Raw genomic sequence first — 11,973 nt, 5'->3', positions numbered from 1 at the left:
ATCACACTCAACTGCTTCAGTATGATATATCACACTCAACTGCTTCAGTATGATATATCACACTCAACTGCTTCAGTATGATGTGCTACATTAGGTTAGGAGTTAAGGTTAGGAGTTAGATTAAAGGGTTAGGGGAAGGGTTAGCTTGCATGCTAAGTAGTTGCAAAGTCCCTAAAAAGTAGTAAGTAGCTGCAAAGCTGCTAAAATGCTAAAGTTGTCTGTGATTAGATTGTATTCTTTGGCTTGCTAAACGTTTGCTCTGCCTTAAGTACCCTACTGTCATACCAACGTAACATATCATACTCATTTGAGTGTCCCTGGATTTACATATGCCAAAAAGGAGATGTTCTATTGGAGTGGCACGGATTTGAGTAAAATATAAAATATGTTCTGAGACCAGTCTGGTAGAACACATGATGTGTAACCGCAACAGAGCTGGGGTCAATTCCATTTCAATTCCAGTCAATTCCATTTCAATTCCAGTCAATTCCATTTCAATTCCATTTCAATTCCATGTCAATTCCATGTCAATTCCATGTCAATTCCATGTCAATTCCAGTCAATTCCATGTCAATTCCATTTCAATTCCATTTCATCCAGTCAATTTCCTTTCAATTCCATTTCAATTCCAGTCAATTCAATTTCCTTTCAATTCCATTTCAATTCCAGTCAATTCAATTTCCTTTCAATTCCATTTCAATTCCAGTCAATTCCATTTCAATTCCAGTCAATTTCCTTTCAATTCCATTTAAGTACCAGTCAATTCCATTTCAATTACATTTCAATTCCAGTCAATTTCGGAAAGTAAATCAAATTCCAATTTTCCTCATTGAAAAGCATCGTAGATAATTGGAGTTGGAATTTCAGTGTACTTCCTGAATTGACTGGAATTTAAATAGAATTGACTCCAACCCTGAACAATCCTCAGAAGACTACAAATCTTAGACTTAATCCTATAAATAAACACCAGTCTGTGAAGGATAATACTTGAATATGTTTGTGCTTGTAGGCTAATTGAGTGTGTGTGTTAATTATCGTGTTGTGTACAACACCTGTAGCCTTCATGAGTGTTTGTTTCTGCTCTTCTGTATTTTTTCACCCCGATCGTGTGTGTGTGTGTGTGTGTGTGTGTGTGTGTGTGTGTGTGTGTTGCTGTATGTGTGTGTGTGTGTGTGTGTGTGTGTTGCTGTGTGTGTGTGTTGCTGTGTGTGTGTGTTGCTGTGTGTTTTGTCACCTTTGATTGATCGTAAAACAGCTTGACCAATCCTTTCGCTCAACAAAATGACCCATTGGCTGTGGACTCATCTCTTACCTAGTCCCCATTCTCTCCAGTGCACGAACTGGCCAACTAGTCTGTGATGACGTATAACAAACACTAGGGGGCGGGATAGAGCAGAAGGTCAAAAGTAGTGCACCATGCTCTATGGGCTCTGGTCAAAAGTAGTGCACTATAAAGGGAATAGGGTGCCATTTGGGATACAAGCTATGATGGATGTTCTGCTGAAGTTCAAGAAGAGGTTATTTTAGCTTGTTAGTTAGTGGACTCTCTGTATCAGTGTCTTCTTTCCCCGTCCTCTCACACTGACACTTATCTGTACACATACAGTGGCAAGAGAAAGTATGTGAACCCTTTGGAATTATCTGGATTTCTGAACAAATTGGTCATAAAATTAGATCTGATCTTCATCTTAGTCACAACAACAGATAACACAGTGGTAGCCTAGTGGTTAGAGTGTTGGACTAGTAACTGGAAGGTTGCAAGTTCAAACCCCCGAGCTGACAAGGGACAAATATGTAATTCTGCCCCTGAACAGGCAGTTAACCCACTGTTCCTAGGCTGTCATTGAAAATAAGAATTTGTTCTTAACTGACTTGCCTAATAAAATAATAGTGTGCTTAAACTAATAACACACCGTATATTGTATTGTAGAGCCTACTGTCTTGTCTATATTGATTACATCATTTAAACATTCACAGTGTAGGTTGGAAAAGGTATGTGAACCCCCAGGTAAATGACATCTCCAAAAAAGTCAGAGAGTCAGGAGTCAGCTAACCTGGAGTCCAGTCAATGAGACGAGTTTGGAGATGTTGGTTAGAGCTGCCTCGCCCTATAAAAACACTCACAAAATGTGAGTTTGCGATTCACAAGAGGCATTGCCTGATGGGAACCATGTCTCGAACAAGAGAGATCTCAGAAGACCTAATTGTTGACTTGCATAAAGCTGGAAAGGGTTCCAAAAGTATCTCTAAAAACCTTGATGTTCATCAGTTCACAATAAGACAAATTGTCTATAAATGGAGAAAGTTCAGCCTTGTTGCTACAGGAGAGGTCGTCCTGCAAAGATGACTGCAAGAGCACAGAGCAGAATGCTCAATGAGGTTAAGAAGAATCCTAGAGTGTCAGCTAAAGACTTACAGAAATCTCTGGAACATGCTAATATCTCTGTTGACGAGTCTATGATACGTAAAACACTAAACAAGATGGTGTTCATGGGAGGACACAACGGAAATAGCCACTGCTGTCCAAAAAAACACATTGCCGCACATCTGAAGTTCGCAAAAGAGCATCTGGATGTTCCACAGCGCTTCTGGCAAAATGTTCTGTGGACAGATTAAACTACAGTTGAGTTGTTTGGAAGGAACACACAACACTATGTGTGGAGAAAAAAAGGCACAGCACACCAACATCAAAACCTCATCCCAACTGTAAAGTTTGGTGGAGGGAGCATCATGGTTATGGGCTGCTTTGCTGTCTCAGGGCCTGGACAGCTTGCTATCATCGACGGGAAAATGTATTCCCAAGTTTATCAGGAGAATATAAGGCTATCTGTCCGACAATTGAAGCTCAACAGAAGTTGAGTGATGCAACAGGACAACGACCCAAAACACAGAAGTAAATCAACAACAGAATGGCTTCAACAGAATAAAATACGCCTTCTGGAGTGGCCCATCAGAGTCCTGACCTCAACCCGATTGAGATGCTGTGGCATGACCTCAAGAGAGCGGTTCACACCAGACATCCCAAGAATTTTGCTGAACTGAAACAGTTTTGTAAAGAGGAATGGTCCAAAATTCCTCCTGACCGTTGTGCAGGTCTGATCCTCAACTACAGAAAACGTTTGGTTGAGGTTATTGCTGCCAAAGGAGGGTCAACCTGTTATTAAAACCAAGGGTTCACATACTTTTCCCACCATGCACTGTGACTGTTCACACGATGTGTTCAATAAAGACATGAAAACGTATCATTGTTTGTGTTTTATGAGTTTAAGCAGACTGGGTTTGTCTGTTGTTGTGACCTAGATAAAGATCAGATCACATTTTATGACCAATTTATGCAGAAATCCAGGTAATTCCAAAGGGTTCACATACTTTTTCTTGCCTCTGTACCAGGAGTTGTGTGGACCCTAAAGTATGTAAATAAACAGAAATGATGTGTGCGCTTGTGGTCTGTGTAGTTGATTGATTGCGTACACGTGTTTGCTTCCTGCCTCCTCCCCTAGAATTATTAGAACAAGATGGACATCCTCCCTGAAACATGTGTCTCTGGTCCCAGACCGATGACTCTCACCACAACTACAGCTAGCTACACTGAGACATCCAGACCTATGACTCTCACCATGACTACAGCTACACTGAGACATCCAGACCTATGACTCTCACCATGACTACAGCTACACTGAGACATCCAGACCTATGACTCTCACCATGACTACAGCTACACTGAGACATCCAGACCTATGACTCTCACCATGACTACAGCTAGCTACACTGAGACATCCAGACCTATGACTCTCACCATGACTACAGCTACACTGAGACATCCAGACCTATGACTCTCACCATGACTACAGCTACACTGAGACATCCAGACCTATGACTCTCACCATGACTATAGCTACACTGAGACATCCAGACCTATGACTCTCACCATGACTACAGCTACACTGAGACATCCAGACCTATGACTCTCACCATGACTACAGCTAGCTACACTGAGACATCCAGACCTATGACTCTCACCATGACTACAGCTACACTGAGACATCCAGACCTATGACTCTCACCATGACTACAGCTACACTGATACATCCAGACCTATGACTCTCACCACAACTACAGCTAGCTACACTGAGACATCCAGACCTATGTCTCTCACCATGACTATAGCTACACTGAGACATCCAGACCTATGACTCTCACCATGACTACAGCTACACTGAGACATCCAGACCTATGTCTCTCACCATGACTATAGCTACACTGATACATCCAGACCTATGTCTCTCACCATGACTATAGCTACACTGAGACATCCAGACCTATGGCTCTCACCATGACTATAGCTACACTGATACATCCAGACCTATGGCTCTCACCACGACTACAGCTAGCTACACTGAGACATCCAGACCTATGACTCTCACCACAACTACAGCTAGCTACACTGAGACATCCAGACCTATGACTCTCACCACGACTATAGCTAGCTACACTGAGACATCCAGACCTATGACTCTCACCACAACTACAGCTAGCTACACTGAGACATCCAGACCTATGACTCTCACCACGACTACAGCTAGCTACACTGAGACATCCAGACCTATGACTCTCACCACAACTACAGCTAGCTACACTGAGACATCCAGACCTATGACTCTCACCACAACTACAGCTAGCTACACTGAGACATCCAGACCTATGACTCTCACCACAACTACAGCTAGCTACACTGAGACATCCAGACCGATGACTCTCACCACGACTACAGCTACACTGATACATCCAGACCGATGACTCTCACCATGACTACAGCTACACTGATACATCCAGACCTATGGCTCTCACCACAACTACAGCTACACTGATACATCCAGACCTATGACTCTCACCACAACTACAGCTACACTGATACATCCAGACCTATGACTCTCACCATGACTACAGCTACACTGATACATCCAGACCTATGACTCTCACCATGACTACAGCTACACTGATACATCCAGACCTATGACTCTCACCATGACTACAGCTACACTGAGACATCCAGACCTATGACTCTCACCATGACTACAGCTACACTGAGACATCCAGACCTATGACTCTCACCATGACTACAGCTAGCTACACTGAGACATCCAGACCGATGACTCTCACCATGACTACAGCTAGCTACACTGAGACATCCAGACCGATGACTCTCACCACAACTACAGCTAGCTACACTGAGACATCCAGACCGATGACTCTCACCACAACTATAGCTAGCTACACTGAGACATTCAGACCGATGACTCTCACCACGACTACAGCTAGCTACACTGAGACATCCAGACCTATGACTCTCACCACAACTACAGCTAGCTACACTGAGACATCCAGACCGATGACTCTCACCACAACTACAGCTAGCTACACTGAGACATCCAGACCTATGTCTCTCACCACAACTATAGCTAGCTACACTGAGACATCCAGACCTATGACTCTCACCACGACTACAGCTAGCTACACTGAGACATCCAGACCTATGACTCTCACCACAACTATAGCTAGCTACACTGAGACATCCAGACCGATGACTCTCACCACGACTACAGCTACACTGATACATCCAGACCTATGACTCTCACCACGACTATAGCTAGCTACACTGAGACATCCAGACCTATGACTCTCACCACGACTATAGCTAGCTACACTGAGACATCCAGACCTATGACTCTCACCACGACTACAGCTAGCTACACTGAGACATCCAGACCTATGACTCTCACCACGACTACAGCTAGCTACACTGAGACATCCAGACCTATGACTCTCACCACAACTATAGCTAGCTACACTGAGACATCCAGACCTATGACTCTCACCACGACTACAGCTAGCTACACTGAGACATCCAGACCTATGACTCTCAACACAACTATAGCTAGCTACACTGAGACATCCAGACCTATGACTCTCACCACAACTATAGCTAGCTACACTGAGACATCCAGACCTATGACTCTCAACACAACTATAGCTAGCTACACTGAGACATACCATATACTTTATTAGTTCATACGGGATGGAAATGTGTGTTCTGCTTTTTTCCCCAACAGCTCCGATACACACTGACAGATATACAAACACATTAGGTTGGACAGCCTGGAGCAGAGGGCATCCGCACAGCCGCGCCCTATCTACAGATGTAGGATCTTCATTTTATCACTATTTTGTTGCTGAGAATTTTCCTGCATTGCAGGAACTTCTAGTGTATTTGAGTGTTAAAAAGTCTTATAAAGTTTGTCATTTCCACTTTGACATTTCAGACTTGATTCGCCCTAATGAAAAAATGTACTAACCCTCACAAAAACACCCATGAATTATCATCTATATACTAATTCAGATTTCATGTTGCTGCAGGATTGTTTTCCTGCTGTAGCAAACTGGCTCAAATGAAGATCCTAGATCTGTATGAGACATGGGGATAACCACCTTCTCCCCCCTCTTAAATCACTGATCTCTTCTCCTGTGTGCTCTGAGACCAATAAATCCCAATCATTACTCATACGATCCAGTCCTGTCTTAGACCCATGGACCTGTTATCCTGACTGCACTGTAACAGCCCTCTGAAACCCTGTTGAAGGCAGCCCTCTGAAACCCTGTTGAAGGCAGCCCTCTGAAACGTTGTTGAAGGCAGCCCTCTGAAACCCTGTTGAAGGCAGCCCTCTGAAACCCTGTTCAATGCAGCCCTCTGAAACCCTGTTGAATGCAGCCCTCTGAAACCCTGTTGAATGCAGCCCTCTGAAACCCTGTTGAAGGCAGCCCTCTGAAACCCTGTTGAATGCAGCCCTCTGAAACCCCGTTGAAGGCAGCCCTCTGAAACCCCGTTGAAGGCAGCCCTCTGAAACGTTGTTGAAGGCAGCCCTCTGAAACCCTGTTGAAGGCAGCCCTCTGAAACCCTGTTGAAGGCAGCCCTCTGAAACATTGTTGAAGGCAGCCCTCTGAAACCCTGTTGAAGGCAGCCCTCTGAAACCCTGTTGAAGGCAGCCATCTGAAATGTTGTTGAAGGCAGCCCTCTGAAACCCTGTTGAAGGCAGCCCTCTGAAACCCTGTTGAAGGCAGTCCTCTGAAACGTTGTTGAAGGCAGCCCTCTGAAACATTGTTGAAGGCAGCCCTCTGAAACCCTGTTGAAGGCAGCCCTCTGAAACCCTGTTGAAGGCAGCCATCTGAAATGTTGTTGAAGGCAGCCCTCCTAAAGTGGCTTGGGAGGTGATGTATGCTATACATTGTATATATCATATTTCCCAGATGCTCAAATCTCTACACCCTATATGAGGAACAGTATAAGGATACAGTATATCATTAGTGGAATAACTTTAGCCCTCCTGAATCAGGAGGTGACTTTAGCCCTCCTGAATCAGGAGGTGTGAGTTGGTGAGTGCGTGCGTGCGCGGGCGAGTGTCATCAGAATAAGGAGGACGTTCCAATTAAGCCACCTCGTTATGCCCTGGCTGGTGAATAAACACAGACAACCGCAATATGAAGTCACACTGGAAACACACCATATGAAGTCACACTGGAAACACACCATATGAAGTCACACTGACAACACACCATATGAAGTCACACAGGAAACACACCATATGAAGTCACACTGACAACACACCATATGAAGTCACACTGACAACACACCATATGAAGTCACACTGGAAACACACCATATGAAGTCACACTGGAAACACACCATATGAAGTCACACTGGAAACACACCATATGAAGTCACACTGGAAACTCACCATACGAAGTCACACTGAAAACACACCATATGAAGTCACACTGAAAACACACCATATGAAGTCACACTGACAACACACCATATGAAGTCACACTGGAAACACACCATACGAAGTCACACTGAAAACACACCAAAGCACACTGAAAACACACGCTCTCTCTCCCTCTCTCTCTCTCACTCTCTCCCTCTCTCTCTCCCTCTCTCTCTCTCTCTCTAGGGCTCTCTCTCCCTCTCTCTCTCTCACTCTCTCCCTCTCTCTCTCTCGCTACCCTCAGAGTCTGGCAGTAGGGTTCACTCTCTCTCTCTCTCTCTCTCTCTCTCTCTCACGCTCTCTCTCTCTCTCTCTCTCTCTCTCTCTCTCTCTCTCTCTCTCTCTCTCATTGCATCAGGTCACTACCCTCAGAAAGTAAGGGAGTATGAGGGCCAGAGAGGAGGAGCAGGGAGAATATGGGTGATAGAGAAGGAGGTTATGAGGGCGAGACAGGAGGGATATAAGAGGGGGAGGTGGGAGGGAGTTACGAGAGAGAGAAAGAGAGAGAGAGGTGTGTGTGCAGTTCCAGTTTCCCAGGGCAGCAGATCAAATCGATATCCCAGCTTTACTGGCAGTACAGACTTTGGCAGTAAAGAATATGACAGACTTTGTTCATCTGTTAGTTTATTAGTGACTCCAGATGTTTCACCACAACCAAAGCAGAACACACAATTCACTACACACACACCATACAACACCCACCATCAGCCCACCAGCATCCTTCCACCCCTGTCCTACCCTGCCCTGGACATGACCAAGGGTAACGGAAGTGGTTTGGTGAACCCACTCTCGCAGGATGAGTCCTAAAGACTTGTGTTAACCACCTGAGATGATTCCTAGGCTTTAGCTCAGTGGGTGGAGATAGTTTTGTGGGATGCTGATGAACCGGGTTCGATACCCGGTCAGTTACTCAAGCAGCAGGGGTCAGAGGCATCCTTCTAACCCACTTGACTAGAGCTGAGCACGACGTGACACAGACACAATAACATACAATGTAAACAATATGACAGACTGTAAACAATATGACAGACAGTAAACAATATGACAGACAGTAAACAATATGATATAATGTAAACAGTATGACAGACTGTAATCAATATGATATAATGTAAACAATATGACAGACAGTAAACAATATGACAGACTGTAAACAATATGACAGACAGTAAACAATATGACATAATGTAAACAATATGGCAGACAGTAAACAATATGATATAATGTAAACAATATGGCAGACAGTAAACAATATGACAGACAGTAAACAATATGACAGACTGTAATCAATATGATATAATGTAAACAATATGACAGACTGTAAACAATATGACAGACTGTAAACAATATGGCAGACAGTAAACAATATGACAGACTGTAAACAATATGGCAGACAGTAAACAATATGACAGACAGTAAACAATATGACAGACTGTAAACAATATGGCAGACAGTAAACAATATGACAGACTGTAAACAATATGGCAGACAGTAAACAATATGACAGACTGTAAACAATATGGCAGACAGTAAACAATACGACATAATGTAAACAATATGACAGACTGTAAACAATGACAGATTGTAAACAATATGACAGATTGTAAACAATATGAGAGACAGTAAACAATATGACAGACTGTAAACAATATGACAGACTGTAAACAATATGGCAGACAGTAAACAATATGATAGACTGTAAACAATATGGCAGACAGTAAACAATATGATATAATGTAAACAATATGACAGACTGTAAACAATATGACAGACAGTAAACAATATGATAGACTGTAAACAATATGGCAGACAGTAAACAATATGATAGACTGTAAACAATATGGCAGACAGTAAACAATATGATATAATGTAAACAATATGACAGACTGTAAACAATATGACAGACAGTAAACAATATGATAGACTGTAAACAATATGGCAGACAGTAAACAATATGATAGACTGTAAGAACATGGCAGACAGTAAACAATATGATATAATGTAAACAATATGATATAATGTAAACAATATGACAGACTGTAAAGAATATGACAGACTGTAAACTGCACTAAGTGTAACAGCAAATCACTCTGCACTATGCAAACACCAATCACTGATGCACTTCTCCTCTAAACATTAAAAGAATAACAACAAACTATTGTCTCAACTTTATAAAGCTCTACTTTGGCATCTTTCCCAACAACAACTTCTTGTCTCAGTTTATAAAAGGCTGCTTGTCTCAGCTTAAGTTCTCAAAGCTTCTAAAAGCTCCACTCTGACATATTTCTCCTTGCTTTGACCTTTAGGGTAGAACGCTGGGAAGAAGTTCTTATAGGGATTCTTTTGACATCAGTAGACAAACAACTGTCATTCAATCAGAGGATACCATGTTGGAAGCTTGGGCTCATCATTTATTACAGTAATGAACACACTGTGTTCCATTCCATGGATTCCAAGTTCCAAGTTCTGAAGAAATGGCCTGATATGAAACAGAACCAACGGTGTATCAAGCCAACACGTTATCTTCCCAATCATAATACAGTATCATCTGTGTTCAATTGGTGTTGTGAACACAGTTCTGAGAACAGCTGTTACAGATCCATGAGCTGTCAGGTCACTGTAGTATCACTCAGAGATGTGTGTGTGTGTCAGGTCCCTGTAGTCTCACAGATCTGAGAGCCTAGTGCCAGGGACCGGAGTCGGGGTCCAAAAGGAGCCGCTCCCTGTTCCCAGAGTTCCCTAACGGTGTGCCTCAACACTCCCCCTGGTTACTACAGTGTCAGAATCTGCGTTCCAAATGACACCCGATTCCCTGTATAGTGCACTACTTTAGACCACGGTCACAGGGCTCTGGTAAAAAGTAGTGCACTATATAGGGAATAGGATGCCATTTGGGATGTAGTGTCAGTTACAGAAACACACACTTCCAGTTCCACATGGAGATAGACTTCCTGAGATCCTGATGGTGGGATATACAGAACACCCTGACGGATACACACTTCCAAACAGACAACACCTTTCCTGTCTGTGGCCCCGGCTCTAGTCCTCAACCTACCTATCAACACACACACACACACACACACACACACACACACACACACACACACACACACACACACACACACACACACACACACACACACACACACACACACACACACACACACACACACACACACACACACACACACACACACACACACACACTCATATTAGGATTGCACATACTGTACACACACAAATGCATGCTGATAGCTCATACAGCTACTGTACCGTGGTGCTACATTATGTGTTCTGCCTTGGACTGGCTGAAATGTCTTCCTCAGCCAAATCTATGCTCCACATATTCTAATCTGGACCAGTCCATCCAGCCATCCAACTATACCTCCTTCATCCTCACTTTTCTGTTCCCTGTGAGGGATGAGCTTGGCCTCCTTTCCTTTCCTCCTCCTCCTCTCCTCCTCCTCCCTGTCCCCTTCCTCCGTCCAGTGTATCAGGGAGTTCCTGCTAATGGGCTTACTTCCCACGTCTTAATTAAAACAGACAGGACAACAGCTGAACCCAGGGGAGATCACATCAGATCATTTAAACAGACAGGACAACAGCTGGGGAGATCACATCAGATCATTTAAACAGACAGGACAACAGCTGAACCCAGGGGAGATCACTTCAGATCATTTAAACAGACAGGACAACAGCTGAACCCAGGAGAGATCACATCAGATCATTTAAACAGACAGGACAACAGCTGACCCCAGGGGAGATCACATCAGATCATTTAAACAGACAGGACAACAGCTGAACCCAGGGTAGATCACATCAGATCATTTAAGCAGACAGGACAACAGCTGAACCCAGGGTAGATCACATCAGATCATTTAAACAGACAGGACAACAGCTGAACCCAGGGGAGATCACATCAGATCATTTAAACAGACAGGACAACAGCTGAACCCAGGGGAGATCACATCAGATCATTTAAACAGACAGTACAACAGCTGAACATAGGGTAGATCACATCAGATCATTTAAACAGACAGTACAACAGCTGAACCCAGGGGAGATCAGGAACCCAAGGGACTCAGCTGCATCTCTGTATGTTCATGTTGTCTTCCAGTGCTCTTGTCAGGGACTCAGCTGCATCTCTGTGTGTTCA

This window comes from Oncorhynchus kisutch, unplaced genomic scaffold (assembly GCF_002021735.2).
Source record: "Oncorhynchus kisutch isolate 150728-3 unplaced genomic scaffold, Okis_V2 scaffold800, whole genome shotgun sequence".
Classification (NCBI taxonomy): Eukaryota; Metazoa; Chordata; class Actinopteri; order Salmoniformes; family Salmonidae; genus Oncorhynchus; species Oncorhynchus kisutch.
This window is presented reverse-complemented; position numbering follows the sequence as displayed.